This window comes from Canis lupus, chromosome X (genome assembly GCF_003254725.2).
Source record: "Canis lupus dingo isolate Sandy chromosome X, ASM325472v2, whole genome shotgun sequence".
Taxonomy (NCBI): domain Eukaryota; kingdom Metazoa; phylum Chordata; class Mammalia; order Carnivora; family Canidae; genus Canis; species Canis lupus.
Window position 1 is genome coordinate 119,245,552 of NC_064281.1, and position 25,879 is coordinate 119,271,430.

Here is a 25,879-nt window from a genome sequence, read left to right on the forward strand (position 1 = left end):
AAGGGTCTCATCGCCAGTCTCTTCAGTGTGGAGAAGGCCCTCATCCAGCCTATGTCTCTGGCCTCCTCTCCTATTTCCCCCATCAATCTTGCACCAACCCAAGGTGGCAACCACAGGGAACCTGTTTCCAATCATCACTGAAAAGCATGGCACACCTGGACCACAGTGCCACTCGCTGACCCGACCTGAGGCTGGTGTCATGGCTAATGCAAAGCTCTTTGCCTGACCTCCATCCTTTGCTCAGCTCAGGAAACCAAAGACGTGCCACAGCTATGGACCGCTTTCCCCGTGTGTGTGTACAAGTCCAGGACCCCCAGGGTCTCCAGAAGAGTTCCAAGAAAATAGAATCCAACCAACATTCGTATCTGCTGCCAGGCACTGTGCTAGGAGCTGCGAGGACAGCAGAGGGTACAGCAGGCCCTGGTGGTAGCCCTCCTGGGTTCAAACCTATAGAGGTCAGCTGGTGCTAAGTGCTAAAGAGAAAACAAAGCAGGGAAGGCGAGAGGAAGTGCCACGGATGGGTGTGGGGCTTTGAAATGTTACATAGGGAGGCCAGGTGACATTTGTGTCGATATTAAAGGAAATGAGGGGGCCAGCCCCAGAGATTTCTGGGAAAATGCATTCCAGTAGAGGGAACAGTGGGTGCAAAGGCCCTGAGGGACGTGCCTGGTGTGTTAAGGAAGAGTTGGGAAGCCTGGAGCTTGCTAGCCGAGCAAGGGAAGAGGATATCATCCAGACTAGGGGACCGGGACGTGTCGTGCAGGCCCTTCTAGGCCGCCAGAAGCAATTCACTTTTACCTAGTGAACTGGGGAGCCACTGCAGGGGTGTAGACATCAGGGATTGGACGGGGATTGAGGGAGGAGGTGACTGGGGGAGGTAGGAAACAGAGCCCCCTGTTAGGTGGCTATTGGGGTAACCCAGGTGGGAGATGATGGTGGTAGGGCCTGAGGGGAGTAGTGGATGGAGAAGAAGGGAAGGCTGGGATTGTGGGTGCCCTTTGAAGATGGAACCAGAGTCGTCTGCCCCTCTGGATGTGGGCTGTGAGTGTCAGAGAAGAAATCAAGGAAGGTTCCAGGGAACCCAGCTGGGGCAACCTGAATGATGGAGCTGTCATTAGCTGAGGTTGGCTTGGGGATGACCAGGAGCTCTGCTCAGGCCACATGCAATTTGAGATATCTAGTGGCCATCCAGGTGGCAGTGCCAAGCAGGCAACTGGCCATCTGACACAGGTGCAGTTGTCACTTCACAGGCTCCCAGGACACTCGGGGGTATGGACATCACCCACCCCGCTGTTTCCCCCCCACACACACCCCTGGTCTGCTGTGTTTAATGAGATTCTCTTCAAGACACACGGGAGCTCTCTTTCGCTGAAGGGGACATGGTGTCTCTCAGATGATGCTTCCTCCTTGCAGGAAGGGGTGTCTGGGGTGAAGGTAGGGGGTGCGATGGGTTCCTTCAGCAGAGAGGGGTAACTTCTCCAGGCCGCTGGCCCTCTCCAGAGCAGCCTCCTCTGGACCCGGCCAAGGTGGATTCCTATCCAACAGCCGGGCCTGAGCCCTGCAGCCGCAAGGCGCCTGGTGGGGCCAGGCTCGCCCTGGCGCACCGGGGGCTCCGGAGAGGGAGTCTGACACCTGTGCCTCACGGTAGGGCGCTGACACCCGCAGCTCAGCCTGGGAACTTTGGGAAACGCTCTCAGAGGCAGGCGCCCAGCTCCATCTCGCCTACGTAGCCCACGAAGGGACTTTGGTTGGTTCTCATAGGGGGCCCCAGAGCTTTCCGAGGGCCGAGGGCGTGGGCGCAGGGAGAAGGAGGGGCCGAGTGGGCGGCGGGCCCACCCCTTTATTCCTGGCCCGCGGCTCGGCCGAGTGCGACCAGATGTGGTGGAGACAGGTCGCTAGCTACTCTGAGGTGCGGCCAGGAGCTGTGATTGGGCTCTGGGGCTTCGCCGGCGCTGCTGCTGTCGGACCAGACGCGGCCGGCGTCCGTGGGCCGAGCTCAGCCCCAGCGGCGGCTACCAGCCAGGAAGTCCAGGTTAGGAAACGGACCCCGCCGGGGATCCCGGAGAAGGGGCGCAGGCCAGTACCCGGGTGTGGGGGGAGGGGAGCCGCCGGCCTCCGCACGAGGGCAGAGGGCGGAGAGCGCGCTCCTGCCGGCGGGCGGTTCACAAGGAACTCATGTTCTTGCAGAAGCCGCAGGTGTCTGCCCCAGGGTAACCCCTGGCAGAGAGCGGACCGCTGCGCCCAGCTCGGGAAGGGGCTTCCACCGCCCGGGCCGGTGGGGCGGGAGCCTGGCTGGCGCCCCTGGGCTCCTGGCTGGGCATAGTGGCGGGCAGCACAGACAAGGTCTGCGCGGAGGTGGGGTGGGGGTGCTGGTGGGGGTGCTGACGGGCAGTGGAGGAGGGGATGAGGGAGAGAGCGGGGGACGGGAGGGGGGAAGGAGGACACTAGGCTGGTGGGTGCAGTTCTGTAGCTGCCACCTGAGAGCACTGGTCCCCACTGCCGTCACAGCAGGTCGGCTTGGCTGTCCGGGCGAGAGCCAGCTAGCAGACGCAGCGCCAGTGGGACAGGCGCTACCCACCCAACAGCCACCACTGAAGGTGAGCGCCCCCCCCCCCAGGGCGAGGGAGGAGGGGGTTCCAGCCCCCAGCCCTGGGGTCAGTCTCCGCTCAGAATAGGAAAGGGGTGTGTGTCCTGCGGGTGGGAGTGGATTGGACAGGCTAGTTTATGGTGAGACTCCCTGCCCTGTGCCGCTCCGGTGTCTCCCAGGGACCTGCTGTCGTTCTGGGTCCCTCCACTCTCTCCCCTGGTGTCCCTCTAGCCCCCTGTCTCTGTCCTTTTCTGTCGGTCTGCCCGTGCCTCTGTCGATTTCCGTCTTTCCCTCTGCCCCTCTCGGTGTCTGCCAGTCTCGCGCGCTGTCTAGCCCTGTCGCTGGTGAGTGCTGGCGCTCCCGCTCTCCCCGCTGCTCTCCGTCTGTCAGGGGCGCGCGCGGCTCTCCAGCCTGCTCTGCCCAGACGCGGGAAGGCTACCTGCCGCGTGCGGGTTTCCCGAGCGCGCAGGGCTCTTCCTGCTGCCCTCGGGCGAGCTCCATCCGCTCGTGCCCAGGGGCTCTCGGTCACCCCGCTGTCGCTCCTCCCTATCAGCGCACCGTCTAGACGGGCCACCTGCCGCCGAGGGCGCCGACCACCTCCTGCCGTGCGCCGAGCCTCCGAGGTAAGTGCGGCGGCGGCCCCCGTCCTCCCCTCCCGCCCTCCGCGGCTGCCTCGGCTCCAGTGGACCGGAGGACCGAGGCGACCGCAGGGAAGCCAGCCCGCGGCCGCTTTCCCTTTCGAAGAGTGGCAGGAGGGCCGGGGAGGCCCCTGGGGCGGCCGCCGCGCTTCCGCTGCCCCGGCCCCATCCGGCCTGGAAACTCGGCGTTTCGGGGCTCGGGGCTGCCGGGGTCGCGGGCGGGGCAGCGCAGCTTCCCCTTTAAGGCCGGAGCCGCTCGTCGCCGTGAGTGTGAGGGTGTGTGAGTGTGCGGCGTGCGTGTCTCCTCCTCCCCGAGTGACACAGCAGTGAGAAATGCCTATCAGTAACTTAAACCCCCGAAACTCCACCTTCCGGGCGCGCGGCGCGGAGCCGGGCGGTGGGAATGGAGCGAGCAGATTGAGGCCGCCACTGCAGCGCCGCCGGCATGAACTTGGCCGCGAGCTGAAGCAGCCGGCGGCGGGCGGGCGCGGGGGCACCGGCCGCTAGCCAGGGGGTGATCCGCAACCGGGCCGGGCCGCTCGGCGGGTGCCCGAGGCCAGGCTGCCTGCGCCGGCGGCCGCCCGCCCCTCGGGCACTGCCCCCGCCGCCGCCGAGGGAGCTCCGCAGCACGGTAAGGCTGAGGGCGGGAGCGGGAGGTCCAGCCGCTCTGGGGGCTCCGGGGTGCACTTGTGGCCCGCACTGGTGGTTCCCGTCGCGGAGGATCTAAGGGACCCCAAAGTTTGCTGCGAGCACACGGCCCACCTGGCGCTCCGCGCGGCCGGCCCCCTTCTCGAACTGGCCGTGGCCGGCCTGAGCGCAGCTCCCGTCGCCCGGGACTTCGGCCTCTGCCCGCTCTCCGGCGCCCATCGGGTGTCTGGAATCGGGCGGGGGCAGTGAAGTGCCGGGGGCGGCGGGGCAGGCAGGGGGTGGGAGCGGAAGGCAGAGGGGCGCGAGCCACCCGGGCTTCTCTGGCCCCGCCGGGCTCACCGGGAGGCTCTCACTCCGTTCTGGCGCCCCCCCGGGCCGCTGGCGCCCGGATGCCACCGGCGACGCTCCCATCGCATGCCAGCTCCCTGAGCCTGGGCCGGTGGACAGTGGGCGCTGGGCAAAGGATTCCACCGCCCCCCGTACACACACACACACCCCAACCCGCTTTGCCGCCACTGAGCGGGAGTGTGGAGTGTGCGTGCGCCGAGCCCGCTGCCTGGCGCTCCCTCCCCTGCCAAATCCTCCTCTGGAGAGCAGCCCCGAGCGAAGCTGGCGGCTCAAGGCAGCCCCGACTGGGCTCCTGCCCGGAGCTCCCGGCGCCCCCGCGCTCGGAGCTCCCAGGCCTCGGAGCGGCGGCAGAGCCCGGCGCCCGGCGCCGGCAAGGGCGGGCGGGAAGCCCCCCGGAGCGCCGCCAAATACTTTTCTGGGCCAGTTGGCTCGGCTAGACTCTGTCCCGATGCAGTGTGTCCGAAGCCACTTGGAAAGCTGGCCGTACCGTCTGATTTTGATCCGTGATTAAACGCGGACTGAGCAGACGCTAATAGGATTAGCCTGCCAGAAAACTGCCCTGAAGTCGTCGGAACCCGAGCAAACTGACGCACCTCGGGCTGGGGGCTCAGCCCCACGGTGCTCGCGCAGCTCAGTGCGGCTGAGCCAGGCACCTCGAGTGTGGGTGTGAGTGTGTGCGCGGGAGGGAGCACAGGATGGCTGGGGGACGTGGGGAGCAGGGACTCCACTTGCTAGGGTGGCTTGTCGTCGTTGTTTGGCAGCAGAAGGAATCCCCCCGGGGTGCCGTCCCCACCGCGAACGTGTCGCTTGCGGGTAGCCGACCGAGGCCGGCCCCGGGACATTGTCTGTGAGGGCGAGCGAGCCGAGCGTACGAGAGGCGGCCGTGCTGGAACAAAGACGCAAAGTCTCCCCGAGCCCAAGCAATTTCGAAAGAGTTGGCGGGGAGAGGGCCCGAGTCTCCCCGGGGAGAACCCCGCGGGAGCCGTGCGGTCCCCACCGCCCCTGCCCCGCGGCCCCGGCGATCGTGTTCCCTCCCGGGCAGCTGCGGCGAGCCGGCGGGCAGCATCGCAGCGGCGCAGCCCAACCCTTGGCAGACGCGGGCCGCCGCCCGAGTGCCCACGGGCCGGGCGGGGTGGGCCGCGCACCCGCGGGGGCTTCCCGGCCGCCGGGCCGCTTGGGGCTCCCGGAGGCCGCGCAGCTTCTCCCCCCACCCCACCTCTTCTTGTCTTTATAGATCCCCCCTCCCTCCTACCCCCGCCGCCGCAGCCGCCAACAATCCGCTTTATAAAAAGCCCCTTTGTTTCCCAGGAGGCTGAAGAGAGGGAAGGGGGAAAGGGACGCAGAGACAGGGGGCGGGGGCGGCTGCCTCCCAGTGGCCTCGAGCCGTTCGGGACAGGAGGGCAAGTGTAGGCGGTGGGGGAGGGGGCTGTGTTGCGAAGACCGTCCCCGGGCACCCCAGCAGGCGTGGGGAGCCCTCGAGCTCCTGGCGCCCACCGCGCGCCCCGCCTGCCCGCGGCGGACCCCCAGGGTTCCAGCGGCCGGGACGGCCCCGCGGGCTGCGCGGCGAACGGGAGGACGCAGAGGCCGAGCACGCTCCGCGGGAAGGGCAGATGCGGCTCGCCGCTGCGCTCGCCGGGCGCGGGCATAGGGGGCGCCCTTTCCTCGGTTTCGCTTTGCAGCCCGGGCCCCTCACCTCCCGGCTCCGGGCGGCTGTCGCGCCGGCGGGTGGCTGAGACGACGGCCGTGACTGTGAGGCTTTCGCCACCCTGCGGCTATGCTCCTCACTCCTTCCTGCGCCCTCCCGCCGGCCACCATCCCCGCAGCCCCCCTTCCCCCCCACTCCGGGGCTTAAATGCTCCGCGGTCCCCCTTTGTTTGGAGGCCCGGAGGGAGTCGGAACCGCCGCCTCGGAGGTTCGCGCAGCCTAGGCGGGCCGCGGGGACGGGGAAGCACCTCCGGACCGTGGGTCGCTGTGTCGCCTCTGCGCGGACCCAGCGCGGGATAGTTGGGGGTGTCCAGGACGCGTGGGCTACCGGCATTAGTTGGATTGAGAATTTAGCGGGGCCGTATCCCCTACACCTGCCCTCCCTGCCCCCCCAACTCGTGGGCACTCGGACTGCAGCGAGGAATGTTAAACCTGTTAGAAGTAACCTTTCGCCACCCGTCGGCCTGCCCCGCCTCCGCCCCCACCGCCCTCGCCAAAGCCGTCCGCTCCACTCGTAAAGTTTGTTCTGTTGGGGAAAGGAATACTGACAATAAGAAAACTTGACAAATAAGGAGAAGGGGGCGGGGTCCAAAGAGCGAAGTCAGATTTCTCCCGATCTGATCTCGATCTCCCGATCTCTTGCCGCCTTCGACCCCCTTCCCATTTAATCTCACGGGCAGCAAATTATTTGTACCTTTTTGCCTGTTTCCCCCCATCCACTCCACTCCCATCTCTGGACGTTATGCGACAGTGTTGGTCAGACATTTGTTCTCTCATTTTTGGAATCGAAGGTGAAGCCCTAACGTCCCGTCCCCCTCACCGCCCCCCCCCCTCCCCACACACACACACATCCCAACTGCACCTACAACCACGAGAAAGTACTCAAAGGGTAAACCGCGGCTTCTACCTTCTCCTCCCCCTTTTGTGCTTCCCTTCTGGAGCAAGATCATTGGAAAATAAAGCTGCTGATGTGCGAGATGGAACATATGGTGCCTCCATAAGAGAGTAGCTGAAATGGCCTTGAACCTGCCGGACAGACCAGCTGTTTGCTGCCAGCCAGAGCAGCTAATCAGCTTCTTTGCCTTAAAGTAACATCCCTCTTTTCTCTAGATGACCAGTTGGCATATTAAAATGGGATGGTCTCCAGACCAGAGAGGAGATGGGCTCCTCCATGGCTTTGTGCTTTGCTGGTCCTCCACCCGCCTGTCCGCTACTCTGGGTGCTGCCCCGCCCTCTGTCCCCCTGGTCCCCACGCGAGCAGACCGTGCGTGTGTCTCCTTTAATACTGATAAAAGAATGTTGCTCAAAGTGGAACTTGGGAAGAGGGAGGCAGGAGAGGGGTTGAGATATTCCCAGATGCCTGGGAGAAAAATCTCTCCGTTTTGTTCACATTGGCTTTAGAAAAACTAGCAGCTCTCCCCCACCCCACCCCCCCAACGCACACACATTAAAAATATCACAAAGATCTGCAGCGCTTCCTTATAAGATCTCCTTAGAAATCATCCCTTCCGGCCGTGACCATTTTAGTTTTCCTGCAGTACAGTGTGTTTGAGAGGGGGGGGGAAAACAGTTTGGCTTTAGAAGAAGAAAGGCTTGAGGAGATACAAGGAAATTCCATGTTAGGAAATCATTAGCAAAGGGTGACTTCGTCTGTTTTCCTGCCACTGACGCTGACAGTGACACAGATGTGTGGGTTGAAACAGGAACGTCATTGAATTTTTAAACTCAACCAGGAAATAGCCTGTTGCTGGGGTGGGGGTGGGGGCTACACATTCAGGGCACCTTGAGGTAAGAGATTGACTATTGTTGATCCTTTTCAATAAGGAAAGGGACTTTTTTTCAAGCCTGGCCAGCATGTTTAATATCATCCCCCTCCCCCCCAATTTTAAGCAAATCACCTAAGGCTTAAAATGCACCTGTTAATAGATCATCCCTAGGAAACTCAGTGACTCTCCAGGCTTATGAATTGGGCAGAAACTGATCTTAGACCAGTGGTTCTGTCAATAGTTGGACGACGCTTCTTCTTTAAAGGGGCTTCCTCTATGCAGTTAACCTTTTTTTTCTTTTTTATTTTTTTAAAGAGTCGGATTTTCTTTTTCTTCCCCCCTCTTTTTTTTTTTTTTTTTTTTTTCTGCAGCGGTGCATTGGAGAGATAATTAGCCCAGGAGCTGGCAAACTTGTATTCTAGAATACTTTCTCCACTAATTAGCTGAGTGATCTTGGGCAAGTCCGTCCCGGCTCCTTGCTTCTCCTGCCTACCCCACCGCCCCCTCATGACCTGAGAGTCTGAGTTCCTTCCAGCTCGAACACAATGCAATTTGTAAATGAAATAGTCATTTTTCGGGGAAAGAAAAACACCTTTGGGGAAAGTGGCCACACAGACAAAGAGATGGGGCTGAGCTTTGGAGGGACAGCAAAAAGACAGAGTAGAAAAAAAAAATGGCAGAAGGCCAAGCAAAACAATATGAAAGTGAGAAGTGCTCCTTCTCTGTGTCTTTTGCTGGTGGTGTGAACTTCTCCCCCAGAAGCAGAGAGGGTGGAGGCTGGGAGGCATTCTGGAAGGCTTCTAGTCCTGTACCTGTAATCTGGGGATCTCAGGCCTCCTAATCATTGAGTTGGTTTACAGATAACAGGATCTAAACTCTTTGAAATTAGACTGGCATGTTTCCAAAGGACTCATCTAATAGAGAGCAGATTTGCTGCTTTGCAGTTATTTAGCAAAGGTTTCAAGGACAAAAAGGCCTTCCGTCTGCACTCACGCCACCCTCGCTGGAGTCTGGGCTCTGAACTCACCGTTGAACCTTTTCTTTTCTTCCTCTTCCAGCTAGGTGTTTGTTCGTCTTTTTTAAATCACATTTCCAACTTTGAGGACACAGCGGCCATGCGAGAATCTGCCACTGTCCTGCTTGATTTTAATATTGATTTTTTTTTAACGTGGGGGGTGGGTGCGAACATTATGAAGAAGGACCTTTTATCCTCTGAGCTCTTTGGCAATTATCTCGCTGCCATAAATGTTGATACACATATAATGGATGTAACTAGAAAATCTCCTTATCCAAGCAGAAAAGGCTGAGTGTTTGTTGGAGCAGACAGATGTGGCCAGGGAGGGAGATAGATGGCAGGGAGCAGGAGCCTGTTACTATGCACCAGCACAATAAAACTGATTCCCATCAGCCCCCTCCCAGCGCCGCCACCCAGGGTAACCTAGGCAGCATCAGTCAGCTGTATGGCAGGAAAGAAGCCTCTTGAAGCTCACTTGGAAGCAGTCTGATTTTGCAGACACTGAGTTCTGAAACATCTTCAGGTCTCGAGCAGGGAAGCTTCCTGAATCTGCATGCACCTGATGGGATTCTCTGGCAAGGCTTATTACTTGTTGCTGTTGTCACTGTTGTCACTTGGCTGCAACAGTAGCAAAGGAAGAAAGGGCCCCACAGAGCCATTGGGCAGTTGGTCAGGGGTCCCGTGGAGGCGAGGAACAGTAGCATGTGGTATACAGTCTTTACCTTCGGGCACTGGGGACGCATGGTCCCAGGGGTGTCCTGCTCCGAATGACCAGCCCTTGCATTTTATGCAAGGGGAGGGTTGGAAGCAAGAGAGTTGTGTTTCTTCCCTCCCCCACCCTGTTGCTTTCTTTATTCCCCCTGTTTACAGAGCCTCCCTGATTTCCTTTGGGCCTCAAGTCCCCCCCCCCCCACCTAGGATCTGACCTCTTCAGATTTTCCAAAGCAATCACATTTGTCACAACCCCAAAACATCTCCCAGGGTGAGGCATAGTGAGGGACTTTGCTGACAATGGGCTCCCCAGAGTAAAAGCCTCCAGAGACAGGGTCTAAGGAGCACCAGAAAGAAAAAGCCCTTTGCAAAGTCTGCGAGAACTTTCCTTGCCTAGAAGGGTTCCTCGGGTCCTCCCAGGAACCGCAGCTTCAGAGCTCCCTTCCCTCCCTGGCCCACACCATGGTGGGGGGGCTCTTCTGGACAGTGGTGGAGGAGGAGCTCACCCATAGCAACCCAGTCCTGCTCTGACCCCGGGGGGCAGCCAGCGCCCCTTTCTCTACCACCTGGGTCTCAGCTTGGAAATCTCCTCATTTCCTCGGGTGGGGGGCTCAGCTTCCTTCCCCTCCCGGGGTGCCCTGCTTCTTGCTATGCCCAGTAAATAGCCATTAAGTGGGGGTTTGGGTGATGCTGTTTTCTGAGCACAGAACTCTTCCATGAGGCCCAGAGGAGGATGGGGCTGAGCGCAGGATTCCATCATGCTAGAAGGGGGCCTGGCCAGCTGGCCATTGTGTCTCCCCCTTCCCTCCACCTGTCCGAGCACCTGGACCCCAGGCCATCAGGACACATTTCTCTCCATTCCAGGAAAGACCGCTGGATGCCACGGGGCATGAGTTAGCGAGTGGCACCTGCTTTCGTATTTTGCCCCGTGTTTGAACTTGAAACTCCCTACCCCTAGCTTCTTCTAGAGGCTCAGTGACACAAGAGGGGAGGAGGTGGAAGCCCTTCTGCCTTCCTTTGTATGGCCCCATTAGTCTATTGAGTACAGTTCCTGCCCACGGTTGGCATGGATGCCCCCAACTCACCTACAAACTCCTGCACTGAAAGATGGAGAACTTTCTAGCTGGAAGAGTTAAGCCTTATGACTTTACAGAAGACAAATATGAGGCCCAGGGTGGGGTCCAACTTTCCCGAGGGGACACTGACTCTTGGGTCAACCATCTGAGTCCGGAACATCCACTTTGCACCCCTCCTGTGGGCACACAGACCTCTCCTTTTGAGGAAGAGCAGAAGAGGTGGGCTCGTGGCGTGCATGGCTTATGGGTCTCCTCAGGGCGCCTTGCAATCAGGCTAAACTGGTGAAGCCAGCAGGTTATAAGTTAAGGAGCAATCTGGGGCCTGGGACTTTGGGGGGAGGCGCTCAGAAAGGAGTGTGTCCGGTCTTGTTTTCCAGCTGATGATGGACAGTCGGGCAGCCGGGCCCTTGGAGGGCTTGGCTGGGTGGGCTCTGTTGGCAGTTTTGGGGATTGTTTGGGTTTTGTTCTTAATGAGATCTCAGTGTTAATATCTGCCTCTGGAAGTTCCAGCGCCGACCTCGGAATTTTAAGTGGGACGGTAGTTTGTGGTGTGGTTGCCAGCGTCACGTGAAGGCCTGGCACGCGTTATGCTAGGTTTGGGGAGGAGGCCACAGTGTTACTAAAACACTTGTCTGTCAAGGATTAATTTAACCTCTAATTACTACATTTTCTTCGCAGTTTGGTGCGTGAACATGTTGTCACAAAAGCTCAAGGAAGTGTATGCCATTTCATTTCGCTGCCACTCTAAAGTTCATTTTAGGGATAAGGAGTCAAAGTTGACACACTTGGTGTTCAAATCTTGGTGCTGCTATTTGAATGAAAGTGAACACGATCTGGTTGTTTCCAGGCACACCCCAGTGCCGGGATAAAGAGCGAGACTGGGTTAGTGGCAGCCACAGCCCTGACAATACGGAGGAGGGTCACGGTGCTCCTGTCACCCCGCCTGTGGCCTGTGCGTCGCCCTGGAGAGTGACGGGGACCCTGCCTGGCATTCTCCAAGGCTGGGTGGTGGGCCTGCAGCCCCAGGGAGGTCAAGCTAGAGCCCCCCACGGTCTACTCCCCAGGCGACACCAAGAAAGTCTAAACCCAAGGGCTCCCCTCACTGGGAGGCTCCCCAAGGGCTTCCCTCCCTCCTCCTCCCTGCATCTCCCCAGAGTGACAGCCCCTTGGCAGCCCTCGTCTGTCCTCTCTGGCTGAACAGCAGCAGTGGGTGTGGGAGCCCGAGGCTGGTCCCCTCTCTGGGGCTTTTGGGAGGTCTGGATCCTCGGACCCGGACCCGGGGCTGGAGGCCCTCAGAGCGTCCTTTGCTCCCCCTGCCCGGTGCTATTCGGAGTCCACAGCAGGAGGCTGAGCCCCAGGTCAGCAGGTTGTGCAGGAGAGCTGGACTTTTCCTCTCATGTGTGCACCTGTCTCAGGGGCAGAGCATCCTTTGCTCCCCCTGCCCGGTGCTATCCGGAGTCCACAGCAGGAGGCTGAGCCCCAGGTCAGCAGGTTGTGCAGGAGAGCCGGACTTTTCCTCTCATGTGTGCACCTGTCTCAGGGGCAGAGAAGTGGCTCTTCCTTTCGTCTCAGGAAGGAGACGCACGTTGCCTTCGAGAGCGCGTGTCACTCCAGAAGTTGAGGACTAGAAGCTGATGTTGTCTCTCTCATCCTCACCACATCCTTTCAGGAAGGTGGTACCCAGACAGAGGGCTGGCTCTGGAGCCCTTGCTCCCCACATGGCCGGGGACAGGCTTTCTGGCCTCTTCGGTCACATCTATGGGTTGGCTCTTGGCAAAATCCTGAGCAGAGCATATATGGGTTCAGTGCCCCCACCTTGCACTTCCTGGGTCCTGGGCAACCCCTGCCCTCCTCAGCCCTGTTTGTCTTTAGTGTGATTCCCTTTCTTGGGAGAATCTGGAACCTCTGACTTGAATTATGGGATGCTGGGGTTGCCACGCTTTGGAGAGCATCTGCTCTGTAGGACACCGGTGGGAGGTGTTCAGGGCTTGCGGAGGTCCTTTTGGACACCCCCCACCCACCAAAGTGGCACTGTGCCCTGCGTAAAGCTGTTCTGTTCATGAGATTGGAGAACAGCCAGGACCACCTGGCTGCCAGGGCTCTCCTGAGCTTGCCCCCAGGGAGGCCGACTCCAGCCCGTCTCCTGAGCCCCAAATCATACCAAAAATTATTCCTGTCTCACTGGAGCTGGGATGGCTCCCTGCCTTTTGTGGGTCACACACTTCTTTAGGAATCTGATGAAAGTTGTGGTCTAAGGACCACCACACAAGAATATGCAATGTTGCATTTAATTTCCGGGGTTCATGGATCTTTCTGGAAGCCTATCCATGATTCCCTCAGGGATCTTTGAGACGGGTTAAGAAACCTCGATGTAGTGCCTGGGGCTATGCAGATTGTTCGGTCATCCCTGTTACCACATGGCTATAGAAACACCATGATGTGGTGGGAAGAATAATGAGCTTTGCCTTCCAGCAAAGGTCACTGAACAGCTGTGGGATTCTTGGCAAATCCCTAAACCTACCTGAGCAGTGTCTTCGGTGGACAGATGGGGATGCAGGAATGCCAGTCCTGCCCAGCCTAATGGCATCGTGGGAGATTCAAAAGAGCTGGAATCGGTGAGATGGTCTTGTAGACATCAGGCTCAGGACACACTCTTGGGTTGCTCTCTTTAGGGTCACTGGTCACTCTTCATGTTGCCTTCTCATTTGACCTGAGAAATTTAACAAAGGAAAATCAGGTCTAAAGTCCTTTTTTCCCTTTGTTTGATCATTGTGTGAGTTACACCCAAGCAAACTAGCACAAAAGAGTCTCTCTGGCTTGGGAAGGCAGGCAGTGTTTATGCGATCTCGACAGTTCTGCAGGCCTTGCATGCTTAGAGATCCTGCTTGTGCAGCTGCTGAGTGGGGCCTGTCTGTGTGTGTCTGGCCTAGGGCCCTGGAGGAGATTCCATATCTGCCTGCTACAGAGGTTAGCAAATGGGATCTGAGAAGGCCAATGATTTGGTTTGGTTTTCTACATTCCCACTGTCACACCTGGCATCAGGAGGTCAAAGTGGGTCTTTGGCTCCCCCCGAAATAACTAAAAAGGTCTGGCCAGCTCCTTGCGAGAACTAGGTGGTGGGCCTGGCTGGGGGCCTGGCCAGGACCCTGTCCTGAGGGTTGGGAGCCTCATGTTCTCTTTGGAGAGAAGCCTCAGGAGGAGGGGAGGGGTCTGCCGGGTGTGATTCTGAGAACCCCCTCCGTCATCCGCGTCCAACCCTACAAATGCAGAAAGCCTTCTCATGGCAAAGCCAGGAGGGCTCATGACTCACAGATGGGTAAACTAAGGCTCTGAGCGGGGATGTGCAGGAGCACAGATGAGCATGAGGGCATGTCCTTGGCCCCTGCTGGGCCTATGCTCTTCCAGGCCCTCTGGCTCCTTACAATAAGGGCTTTTTACCTCTCTTAAAGATAACCCTGTCATTGGATTAACCTGGCCCAAATGGATGCTCAGGTCCTGAAAATCCGCTGAGAGGGTGGAGAGCAGGTTTGGGAAGGCATTTGAACCCTCAGAGGATGTCCTGGCCTTGCCGGGCCACTTGCTGTGCAGTACCACACACTTGCAGATCTGGTTATGCCCGTCCCCCCACCCTCAAGGTAGAACCTTTTGGAAAGGAGTATGTTGCTGGGAGCTTGGGCTGTCCCTCTACTTTATGGAGAGATGAGTGCTGGTTTGCTTCGAACTGGCTTACACACCGATTGAGGTGTCCCCCCATCCCCTGTTCCTTTTGTTGAGGAAAGCCAGATTTGCCAGGGGTGGTTACATAAGGATCTCGTTGAGGATGAGTATTCAGTACTGGGTCCTTATGCCGAGCGGCGCCGTCTCTGTCCTTCGCTGGAATGTTCCTGCCTCTGCTTCGTTATTCATCTGGGTGGGGAGGAGAGGTGCAAGTAGGTGCCCGCAGCATTTGTAGGCATGGTCAAGTAATCAACCCAATATCGGAAATCATGGCAGTTAGTGCTTGCCCTTTGGAAGGTTCACTGTTTAGAACCAGCTTTGAGTCTGGGCGGGGGTCCCTAGGGCTGCAGTGGGAAGAACAGCCACCTGGGGGGTCAGCCAACGTGCGCTCCAGATCTAGCTCTGAGCCTGTTTCCCCATCTGTACAATGAAGGACTCAGCTGGGGAAATCTGACGGACCTCTTGAGCCCTGACACTGCATGATTCTGTGAGTTGCAAACTAAACTCTAAGTTACTTAAAATATTTGAAAAGGGGACCCCTGGGTGGCTCAGCAGTTGAGCGTCTGCCTTCTGCTCAGGGTGTGATCCTGGAGTCCCAGGATCGAGTCCCACATCGGGCTCCCTGCGAGGAGCCTGCTTCTCTCTCTGCCTGTGTCTGTGATTCTCTCTGTCTCTCATGAATGAATAAATACAATCTTTAAAAAATATATTTGAAGAGGACACATTATAATTTGCTCTTTTTGAAATGACCAGACTTGACAATGTGTGGGGGGCGCATGTTAGTTTGGTAGGTGGGGGCTGTGACTATTATATGGCCAAGAATAGTTCTGGAAGTTTGGGTGAAGACAAAAGGAATCGATATGTATTTATGTAGGACCAAAGAATGGTTAAATCGAAAGTTCCCTTAGAAACCCCTGGTCTTACCCACGAGGATGCCGGGGCCAAGCTAGTCTGGGACTCAGGCATTCCCACTCTCAGCCCACCCTGGAGCTGTTTGCTCCACCCCCTGGCTCACAGGCCCTTACAGAGCACCATCTGGGCTTTCAGCGTGTGGGCCACAGAAGGGAGATAGGGGTGATTTTGATTTGCAGCTCTCAAATGGTAGCTTATCAAAAAGGAATTTCTGTCCTCCATCCTTGCCCCCAGTAACAAAGAGTTGTTCTCAGCAAAAGTAAATATTGAATTCTGTTGGTACCAACGCCTAATTTAGGATAGAACAGATTTTTTAAAAGAAATTATGGGGTGGGGGCAGAGATGTAGTCCTCGGGGACTTGTTATTTGGAATTATTTTAATTTAAACATATGGGCTGTTTTATGTTTGACTTCATATTTGCCAATTTTCATTATGGAAAAAAAAACTGCAGGCCACCCCACCCTTATTTTTGTAATGAGTAACAGTTTGTCTTGTCTAGAAGAAGCTTTAAGTTTCTCAACTGTTTGCACCCACAGTACTTGGCATGTTTGCTTGTTGTTAGTTTGTTTTGAAAATGACTTTGAGCTCCAGGTTTATACTGACCCTCGACCTGTCCAAATTAGAGAGGAGGAGCAGCCCAGTGTGCCCTACCACCTGCGAGCATCCACAGTAGAGCAAAGGGTCTGCGTTGGTCACCCATAGCTCATGGCGCCCTTACAGATCTGCCCAGCTCATCCCCACACAGCCACTAGCTCTGAGACTGTTTCTCTGGGTTGTAGCCCAAGCACCTCTTGTCAGTGCCTTGCCACACCCACTTCCCTGGCCTGAAACAGGACCCATGTCTGGGAGGAGGCGGCCTCAATGTGTGACCTTGGGCAAGCCCCTTCCTCTCTCTGGGCCCTCTGGGCCCCATCACTCCAATGAGGGGGCTGGCCAAGAAGAGTAGAGGGCTCTCTGAGATTTCTTTTCTTTTTGGGTAGGATTATTCTATTTGGAGGCTGTGATTGGACCAGGGGAGTATATGACCTTTAAATCCTTCCTAGAGGTAAAACTCAGTGATTGCCCGAATCGCTGAAAGAGGTAGGTCGACATGGAGTCCAAGAAAACTGAAACGGACTAGCACTTTTTAAATATATTTTTTTAATTTTTATTTATTTATGATAGTCACACACAGAGAGAGAGAGGCAGAGACACAGGCAGAGGATGAAGCAGGCTCCATGCTCCGGGAGCCCAATGTGGGATTCGATCCCGGGTCTCCAGGATCACGCCCTGGGCCAAAGGCAGGCGCCAAACTGCTGTGCCACCCAGGGATCCCCCGGACTAGCACTTTTTAAATATATGTGCTTCTTGGGGCACCTGGGTGGCTAAGTGGGTTGAGCATCTGCCTTCGGCTCAGGTCATGATCCCAAGGTCCTGGGATCGAGTCCTGCATTGGGCTCCCCACTCAGTGGGGAATCTGCTTCTCCCTCTGCCCCTCCCTTTGCTTGTGCTCATGCTCTCTCTCTCAAATACACACAAACATACATACATAAATGTGCCTCTCTGCCCACATAGTTCCTGATGGCTGTCTGCCTTTTGGGAACCTGTATCTATCCCCTCCCCCTCACTCAGATTTGTTAGGAGCTTTGGCCTTGAATCCAAGGCCGAAAGGGAGGAGGGGGAGGAGGGCCATGCCCAAGACCTTGCTCTCTACTGTGGCCCCTCGCAGGTGCTGGGGCACATTGGAGAAGCATCTCCTCTCCAATTTGGGAAAGTCAGGGGTCCTTGAGAAACTGGAGCCCCAAATAATTCAAAACTGGGAGCCGGTCAGTTCAGGAACAGGTCAAAAGTCATTCTGAAAAATTGATCCAATCAATGAAGATGTTTTGTGTATCTACTATGTGCCTGGCGCTGTGGATGGATGGAAGGGGGGACGGATGGATGGGTGAATGGATGGACAGACAGACGGATGGACAGAAGTAAGGAAGGCTGGGCAGATATGTAAGAGTTAAGATATGAAAAGCTACTAAGTCTCCAAGGTGAAAGGACTTATGCAAAGTAATGCTTTGTCAGGGTGATGACCCAAGAGTGAACGAAGCAGACAAAAATCGCTCATGGAGGGTAGTCCAGTAGGGGAGACCGAAGGGACACAAGATTAGTAAGTAAAAAATGCAGCATGTCTGAGGTGATAAGTAACTTGCAGCAAAATCAAAGACGGAAGTTGGGGAGTGGCAGGCACGGGTGCGCTTCTCCATAGACCAAGCAGCAACGACCTCGCCGAGGAGGTGAGATTTGTACGAAACCTTGCAAACCCATGAATACACTAGGCCAGTGCTAATAGCCACATTGAAAAAGCTAAAAAGCAGATGAAATTAATTAACAGTAGCTCTCATTTCGCCCAATCAATTTCAAACGTGATTTCAACAGGTGATCAACTTAACAATTGTCGAGGTGTTTCTACATTTTTTATCACATGAAATCTTTGTATTCCACCGTGTAGTTTGCACTCACCACACATCTCAATTCAAACTAGCCACCATACAAGTGCTCAACAGCCATATCCTAACTCTCTACCTACCCGTCCACCCGTCCATCCATCCATTTGTCCATCCGTCCATCTATCCGTCCATCTATTCTCCCAAATGACTCCACCTGAAAAGAGTTTTGATTCTCAGAGTTTCTGCCTTGTGGGCTGGCTTAGGAGTGCAGACCCACAGGGAGTTCAGTGAACCAGCTGGTGTCCACCACAGTGAGCAGGGCTTTGCAGACTGTTGGCACCACGTCTTTTGTCCAAGGAAGGCTCCAGTTTTGACCTGAAATTTATCAAAACGACAGCAACCGTTCCCTGGATGCCCACATGTGCCTAGAGACTCCTGTCCTGTTGTGTCCTGGAAATGCTCCCGTCAACTTTGAGCCTGTCTAATGGCCCTCAGGCCTCTCCTCTGCTCTCTACACCCTCCCTTCATCCTGGGGGTTAATTGGTCACTTCTAAGCTTTTTTAAAAATTTATTTAATGTTTTAGCTTGACATGAATTCAGATTCAAGAAAAATTGCAAGAGTAATATGAAGAATTTCTAAATACTTTTCACTTCATTCCCTAAATGTTGACATTTTACCACATTTTCTTTGAGCCTCTCCCCTTTACACACACACACACACACACACACACTATTTGTTTTTCTGAATTGTGTGAGAATAAACTGCAGACATGATGCTCCCATTCCTAAGTAAGTGAAGGTATGTTTCCTAAAAAAGAGGCATCCTCTTATACGCACAGGATCTTGATCAAAGTCAGGAAGCTAGCATGGTTTCCAATACAGTCTAAAGACCTCATTCAGATTTTGCTGCTTGTCCCAATAATGTATTTTATAGCAAAAAAAAAAAAGTTCAGGATCATACGGTGCGTTGAGTCATTACTTCCCTTTAGTCTCCTTTAATCCAGAACAGTTCTTCAATCTGTCTTTGTGGTTTTGTAGCATTGATATTTGTGAAAAGTATAGGCCAGTTGTTTTGCAGAGTGCCCATCATGTTGGGTTTGTCTGACGTTTCCTCATGATCAGATTCAGGCTCTGCGCTTCTGGCAGGAATGCCCCAGAAGTGATGCTGGGTCCTTGTCCATGCATCAGACCATGAGGTCTGTGGTAACTAGATGTCTCATTACTGGTGATGTTAACCTTGATCACTTGGTTCATGTAGCGTCTGCCAGGTTTCTCCACTGCTGAGGTACTAGTTTTCCTGTTGTGATTATCTTATGGGGATATATTTGAAGAAATGCTAATATCGTATTGCTCTGAAAACTTTCACTCACTACCTTAGCATCCATTGATGATCCTTGCCTGAGGCAAGTTTATTATGCTGGTTGCCAAATAATGAATTTCTAATTTCATCATCCCTTCTATATGTATTGTTTGTTTCTACTGGAAGACAGAGCTCTCCTTTCCCCCTTCATTTGCTTATGTATTTATTTATATCAGGTAAACTCATGAGTTATTTTTTTCTATTCAGTGAGTTATAATCCTTTACTATCATTATTTATTTTGAGGCTCAAATTGTCCCAGATTTGGCCAGTGGGAGCCCCTTTATGCCAACTCTTAAGTCTTTTTGACATGTCCCTAATCATTCTCTGAACATGGCCTTAGTTTCTGGCACAACAAGATGCTCCAGGCTCATCGTGTACATTTTCTGCCTCAGCCCTAAAAATCAGGCATTTTTCCAAGGAGCCCTAGTTTCTTTTGGTGAATTTAGAAACCAAGATCTGGGTTCTAGATATATGCTCATTTCTACAAGGGGTGTCATTGCTAATAGACTATCTCAGTCCACAAAAGTAGGAAAATCATTACTTAACCCACATCTATATTTCATTTTATTTTATTATCTTAGTAATTTTTATTATTGTGTTAATTTCCATCTATCCCTCTGTCTCCTCTCTATCTCTCTATCTATCATCTAGCTAGCTAGCTAGCTAGCTAGCTAGCTGTCTCTATCATCCATGAGTTTACACTGATACCTCTAAATTCTAATCCAACAACGAAGTTAATTCTCTTTCTCTGTTCATATTTTTAACTCCCTTTTACGACAGTGAGAAATCTTCCTGTTATTATCCATGATGCAGTTACTCATTTATTGAATCCTGGAATACGCAGAAGGTAGTTTCATAATTGCTAACCCGTAACTCTGAGAGAAGAAGCCCATTAACTAGAGTGCAATATTTGTTTAGAATTCTCTTTGTCTTTTGCTTGAGGTTATATCATACAAAGACTGTGTTAAAAAATTAGCTGGGCTAGTTTTCCACACCCTGCCCCCAGTGTGGTCATTTGAGTATGGTTCCGTTGACTTATTTCTGTTTAGATTCCTTGTGGGGTTCTTGTTTCCCCACATTTGTTCATTTTAATTCTTTTTTTTGAGCATGTAAAAAATATAACGTACTTCTGTAAGTTAAAAGTGTACAAAAAGTGACACCTCCCATTATTTCTATCCTTCTCACCTTATTCCATTCATCTTCACTAAGTAACCAACCCCATTCGTTTTCCTGTGTTTCTTTTTGCACAAATGAGCAGATGTCTGGGTATTTTCCCACAGACCTTTTTTTCTTACATGAAGAGTAGCATCCTACAGATCCTTTCTTGGGTTTTGCTTTTTAATGTGACGGTCCATCCTAGCAATCACCTCTTCTCATTTCCTAGAGCTCTTTCTCATTCTTTTATTACAGCTGCCTAATTAACAGCAATGTGGGGAAGTACCATAGATTATCCAACCACCTTCCTATGGATGAGCTTTGGGTTGTTTCCAGTATTTTGCAATTATAAACAACCCTACAGTGAGCAACCTGGTGCATTTGTATTTTCATTTTGCTGAAGCTATGTATTCAGGGAAGATTCCTAGAAGAGGAATGGGTGTATCAAAAATTAAACCCCTATTGGTTGAGTTAGGCAATGCCAAATTCTCCTCCTGAAAGATTTGTACCAGTTTGCATTGCTATCAATACTGTATGAGAGGGTCTCTTTTCCTAAAACCTTGCCAACAAAGTGTTTGCTATACTTTTTAATTTTTGTAAATCTGATAGGTGAGAAATAGTATCTCAGTAATTTTAATTAGCATTTTTCTAATTATGAGTAACTTGGAGCATGTTTTTGGTGTGTGCGTGCGTGTGTGTATTATCTGTTTATGTCTTTTTCCCTTTCTCTATTGAGTTTTTGGTTTTTTAATCTTCAATTTTAAGAGTTTTTATATTGAGGTTATTAGTTTTCTAACCTGTGATATATGTTGTAATTTCTCCCAATTTGTTGTTTGCTGATGTTGTTTTTTTTTTCTTTGCCATGTAAAAGCACTTTTTAAAAAAAGATTTTATTTTTAAGTCATCTTGACACCCAACGTGGGGCTCAAACTCACAACCCTAAGATCAAGAGTTGCATGCTCCACCAGCTGAGCCAGCCAGGCGCACTGCAAAAGCATTTTTATGTGGTCAAATATCAACCTTTTCTTTTATGAGTCACAGTTAGAAAGCCTTTCCTCACACTCAGATTAAAGAAAAACTCACCCAATTTTCTTTCACTATTTGTAGGGTTTCAGGCTTTACATTTAGATTATCCATTTGGAATTTATCCTTATGAGTGGATATAGGATTTGGATCTCTGCCTATTTTCAAATGGATACCTAGTTATCACAACCCCAGTTTTTAAAAACATCTATCTTTGCCCCAGTGATTTGAAATGTCACCTTTATCGTATATTCAATTTCCACATATACTGGAATCTATTTCTAGATGTATGCTCTATTTCACTGGTCAATCTGTCTGTTATTCTAATACCACACTGTTTTAATTATAGAAAACTTACAGTATGACTCTTAAAACCTTTTTATTTTGAGGGCGCCTGGGGGAGCTCAGTCAGCTAAGTGTCTAGCTTTGGCTCAGGTCATGATCCTGGGGTCTTGGAATTGAACCTCGTGACTGGCTTCCTGCTCGGCGGGGAGTCTGCTTTTCCTTCTGCCCCTCCCTCTACCTGTGCTCCCTCGAGCTCTCCCTCAAACAAATAAATAAAATCTTTAAGAAAAACTATTTTTTTTTTGAGAGAAGTGTAGGTTCACATACAGTTTTAGGAAATTATGCAAGAGAGATCCCATACACCCTTCACTCTGTTTCCTATAACAGTAAGGTCTTACATAACCGTAGTTCAGTATCACCACCAGGACACAAGCATTGATACAATCCATCCACCTTATTCAGATTTTACCGATTTTACATGCATTTACTTATGTACGTGGGTATGCATTTAATTCAAAGCAGTTCAATCAGATGATTGCATCCCTGTGATCACTACCATGGTCAAGATTAAGAGCAATTCCATCACCTCAGGGATCCTCAGTGTTGTCCTTTTGCAACCAAAGCCACCTCTTTCTTACCCTGCCCCACCCCAAGTCCCAAACTTGAGGCAACCACTCACTTGTTCTCCACTTCTGTAATTTTTTTCATTTCAAGAATGTAATATAAACGTAACTAAACAGTATGAAACCTTTGAGATGGCTTTTTCAGTCAGTATAATTTTGGTAATGGTGTAGGACAGTGTACAAGGGGTCCTTTCTGATCCCTGTGTAGTGCTCTCTCGTTGTTTTCATTTGCACTCTCTCACACCTAGTGCTATTGAACATCTCTTCTTGAACAGTGTAAATTGCCATCCATATATTCTCTTCAGTGAAATTCCTGTTCATGACTTGAGCCCACTTTCTAATTGGATTATTTGTGGGATTTTCATTTTGTTTTGTTTTGACCATTGAGTTTTGAGAGTTCTTTATATATTTTACATACTTGTCCATTATCCAGTGTGTGATTTGAAAATATTTTCTCCCCATCTGCAGCTTGTCTTTTCATCCTCTTAGCAGATTCTTTCACAGAAAGACTATTTTACGGACCATGCATTTGTGTTGAGTCTAAGAAATCTCATCAAGCCTTAGGTCCCAAAGATTTTCTCCTATTGAGTTTCATGGTTATGTATTTTACATGAAGTTTGTGATCTATTTTGAGTTTTTATATAAGGTATAAGGTTGAGGTATTTCTTTCTTTCTTCTTTCTTTCTTTCACCCATAGATATTCACTTGTTCTAGCATCATTTGTTGAAAAGGCTCGCCCTCCTGCACTGAATTAATTTTACACTTTTGTCAAAAAATGAGTGGGGCATATTTGTGCAGGTCTATCTCTGCTCGGCTGATCTATGTGCCTATCCCTCGGCCAATGTCACACAGTCCTGATTAATATTGCTACATAATAAACTTTTATACCAGGTAGAGTGACTCCTCCCATTGTATTCTAGTTTTTCAAAATTGTTTTATCCTAGGACCTGAAGCTTCCATATAAATTTTAAAACAAGCTTGTCTATGTCTGCGGAAAGCCTTGCTGAGATTTTCATAGGAATTGCATTAAAACCATAGAACAGTTTGAATTGAAATGTTTACTATGTTGTGTCTTATAATCAATAAACACAGTAAGTCTCTTCATTTATTGAGATCTTTCTTTCATAAGTATTTTGTAATCTTCTAGATACAGATCCTATGCATATTTTCTTAGATTTTAATATCTAAGTATTGCATTTCCTCTGGAGAAATTGTAAATGGTATTGTGCTTTTAAAACATGGGCTTTTTTTAGTATCATTCACATACCATAAAATTCATTTAAAGTGTGTGGGTTTTTTTTTTTTTTTTTAGTATATTCACAGAGTTGTGCAACCATCCACCCATATCTAATTTCAGAACATTTTAGTTACCCCAAAAAGAAACCACATACTCATTAGCAGCCACTTCCCATCCCCCTTTACCCTCAGCCTCTGGCAACTATTAATCTGCTTTCAATCTCTATGGATTTGTCTATTCTGGGCATTGCTATAAATGGAAGTGTACAATGGGTAGCCTTTTGTGACTGACTTCTTTCCCTTAGCATAATATTTTCAAGTTTCATCCATGTTCAAGCATGCCTTAGTGCTTCATTCCTTTTTATTGGCAAATAACATTCAATTGTATGGATATACCACAGTCTGTTTATCCATTCACCAGTTGGTAGCATTTGGGTTGCTATCACTTCTTTACTGCTATGAATAATGCTGCTATGAACATTCATGTGCAAGTTTTTGTGTAGATGTAGCTTCCATTTCTCTTGAGTCTATACCTACAAGTGGGATTTCTGGGTCATATGGTAACTCCATGCTTAAGATTTTTGAGGAGCTGGACACCTGGGTGGTTCAATGGTTGAGCATCTGCCTTCGGCTTAGGGCATGATCCCAGGGTGCTGGGATCGAGTCCGGCATCCAGTTCCTGCAGGAAGCCTGCTTATATCTCTGCCTCTCTATCTCTCATGAATAAATTTTAAAAATATTTAAATAAAAAAGATTTTGAGAAGTTGACAAAATGTTTTGCCAAGGAGTTGCACCATTGTTTCACTATCTCTCCAACAATATATAAGGGTTCTGCATTCCCACCCACATCTGTAATCTTTTTTTATTACAGCCACTGATGTTGAGCATCGTTTTGTATTTATTGACCATTTGTATATCTTCTTTGGTGAAATGTTTATTTGGGCCCTTTGCTCATTTTTAAGTTGGGTTATTTGTCTTCCTGTTGTTGATTTGTAACTGCTCTTTATCTATTCTGGATACTAAATCCTTATCAGATACATGAATTGCAAATATTTTCTCCCATTCTCTGGGTCACTTTTCCACTTTCCAGATGACATTTTTAGAAAAGATATCTATCTATTTGAGAGAGAAACAGAGAGAGCAAAACCACAATGAGATACCACCTCACACCAGTGAGAATGGGGAAAATTAACAAGGCAGGAAACCACAAATGTTGGAGAGGGTGCGAAGAAAAGAGAACCCTCTTACACTGTTGGTGGGAATGTGAACTGGTGCAGCCACTCTGGAAAACTGTGTGGAGGTTCCTCAAAGAGTTAAAAATAGACCTGCCCTATGACCCAGCAATTGCACTGCTGGGTATTTACCCCAAAGATACAGATGCAATGAAACGCTGGGACACCTGTACCCCGATGTTTCTAGCAGCAATGTCCACAATATCCAAATTGTGGAAGGAGCCTCGGTGTCCATCGAAAGATGAATGGATAAAGAAGATGTGGTTTATGTATACAATGGAATGTTACTCAGCCATTAGAAATGACAAATACCCACCATTTGCTTTGTCATGGATGGAACTGGAGGGTACTATGCTGAGTGAAATGTGTCAATCGGAGAAGGACAAACATTATATGTTCTCATTCATTTGGGGAATATAAATAATAGTGAAAGGTAATGGAAGGGAAGGGAGAAGAAATGGATAGGAAATATCAGAAAGGGAGACAGAACATAAAGACTCCTAACTCTGGGAAACGAACTAGGGGTGGTGGAAGGGGAGGAGGGCGGGGGTGGGGGTGAATGGGTGACGGGCACTGAGGGGGGCACTTGACAGGATGAGCACTGGGTGTTATTCTGTATGTTGGCAAATTGAACACCAATAAAAAATAAATTTATTATTAAAAAAAAGAGAGAGAGCACAAGCAGGGGTAGGAGCAGGGTGAGAGGCAAAGGGACAAGCAGACTCCCTACTGAGTGGGAAGCCTAATGAGGGATATGATCTCAGGACCCACGATCATGACCTGAGATGAAGTCAGATGCTCAACCGACTGAACCACCCAGGTGCCCCTTTTCTACTGATGGTATTATTTGTAGCACACAAGTTACAATTTTATGAAATCTAATTTATCTAGTTTTTTAAAATCATGTGCTTTTGATGCCATATCTAAGAAACTCCTGTCTAATTCAAGGTCACAAAGATTTACTGCTATGTTTGATAAGAATTTGGTAGTTTTCATTGTTACATTTAGGTCTGGCTTCCATTTTGAGTTAATTTTTATGTATAGTGAAAAAGGGGTTCAGCATCACTCTTTTGATTGTGAATATCCAGTGGTCACAACACCATTTGTTGAAAAGACTATTGTTTTGTCTTGGCACTCTTGTCAAAAATCAATTGAACATAAGTGTAAGATTTATTTCTTGACCTTCACTTCTTTTTTTTAAAGATTTTATTTATTTATTCATGAGGGACACATACACAGAGCCAGAAACATAGGCAGAGGGAAAAGCAGGCTCCCTGCAAAGGGTCTGTTGTAGGACTTGATCCCAGGACCCCAGATCACGACCTGAGCCAAAGGCAGATGTTCAACCACTGAGCCACCCAAGTGCCCCACTTGACCCTCATTTCTGTGTCATTAATCTATACATCTATCCTTATGCCAATATG

General features: G+C 51.1%; 1 protein-coding gene across 7 annotated transcripts in view; it reads left to right on the forward strand.

Annotated features, from left to right (window-relative positions):
* Positions 1 to 1,867: 1,867 nt before the first annotated feature.
* MAMLD1 (mastermind like domain containing 1) overlaps positions 1,868 to 25,879 on the forward strand; it is a 121,931-nt gene continuing 97,919 nt past the window's right edge. For 2 of the 7 annotated variants that reach the window (XM_035711954.2, XM_025460764.3), the window contains exons 1-2: positions 1,872 to 2,032; positions 2,509 to 2,597. The gene's annotated coding sequence lies outside the window, so the exon portion shown is untranslated. Of the gene's footprint in view, positions 2,033 to 2,190; positions 2,344 to 2,508; positions 2,598 to 3,140; positions 3,211 to 3,570; positions 3,857 to 25,879 lie in introns of those variants that run through there. The other 5 variants (XM_035711953.2, XM_025460765.3, XM_035711952.2 and 2 more) reach the window with 4 other exon arrangements.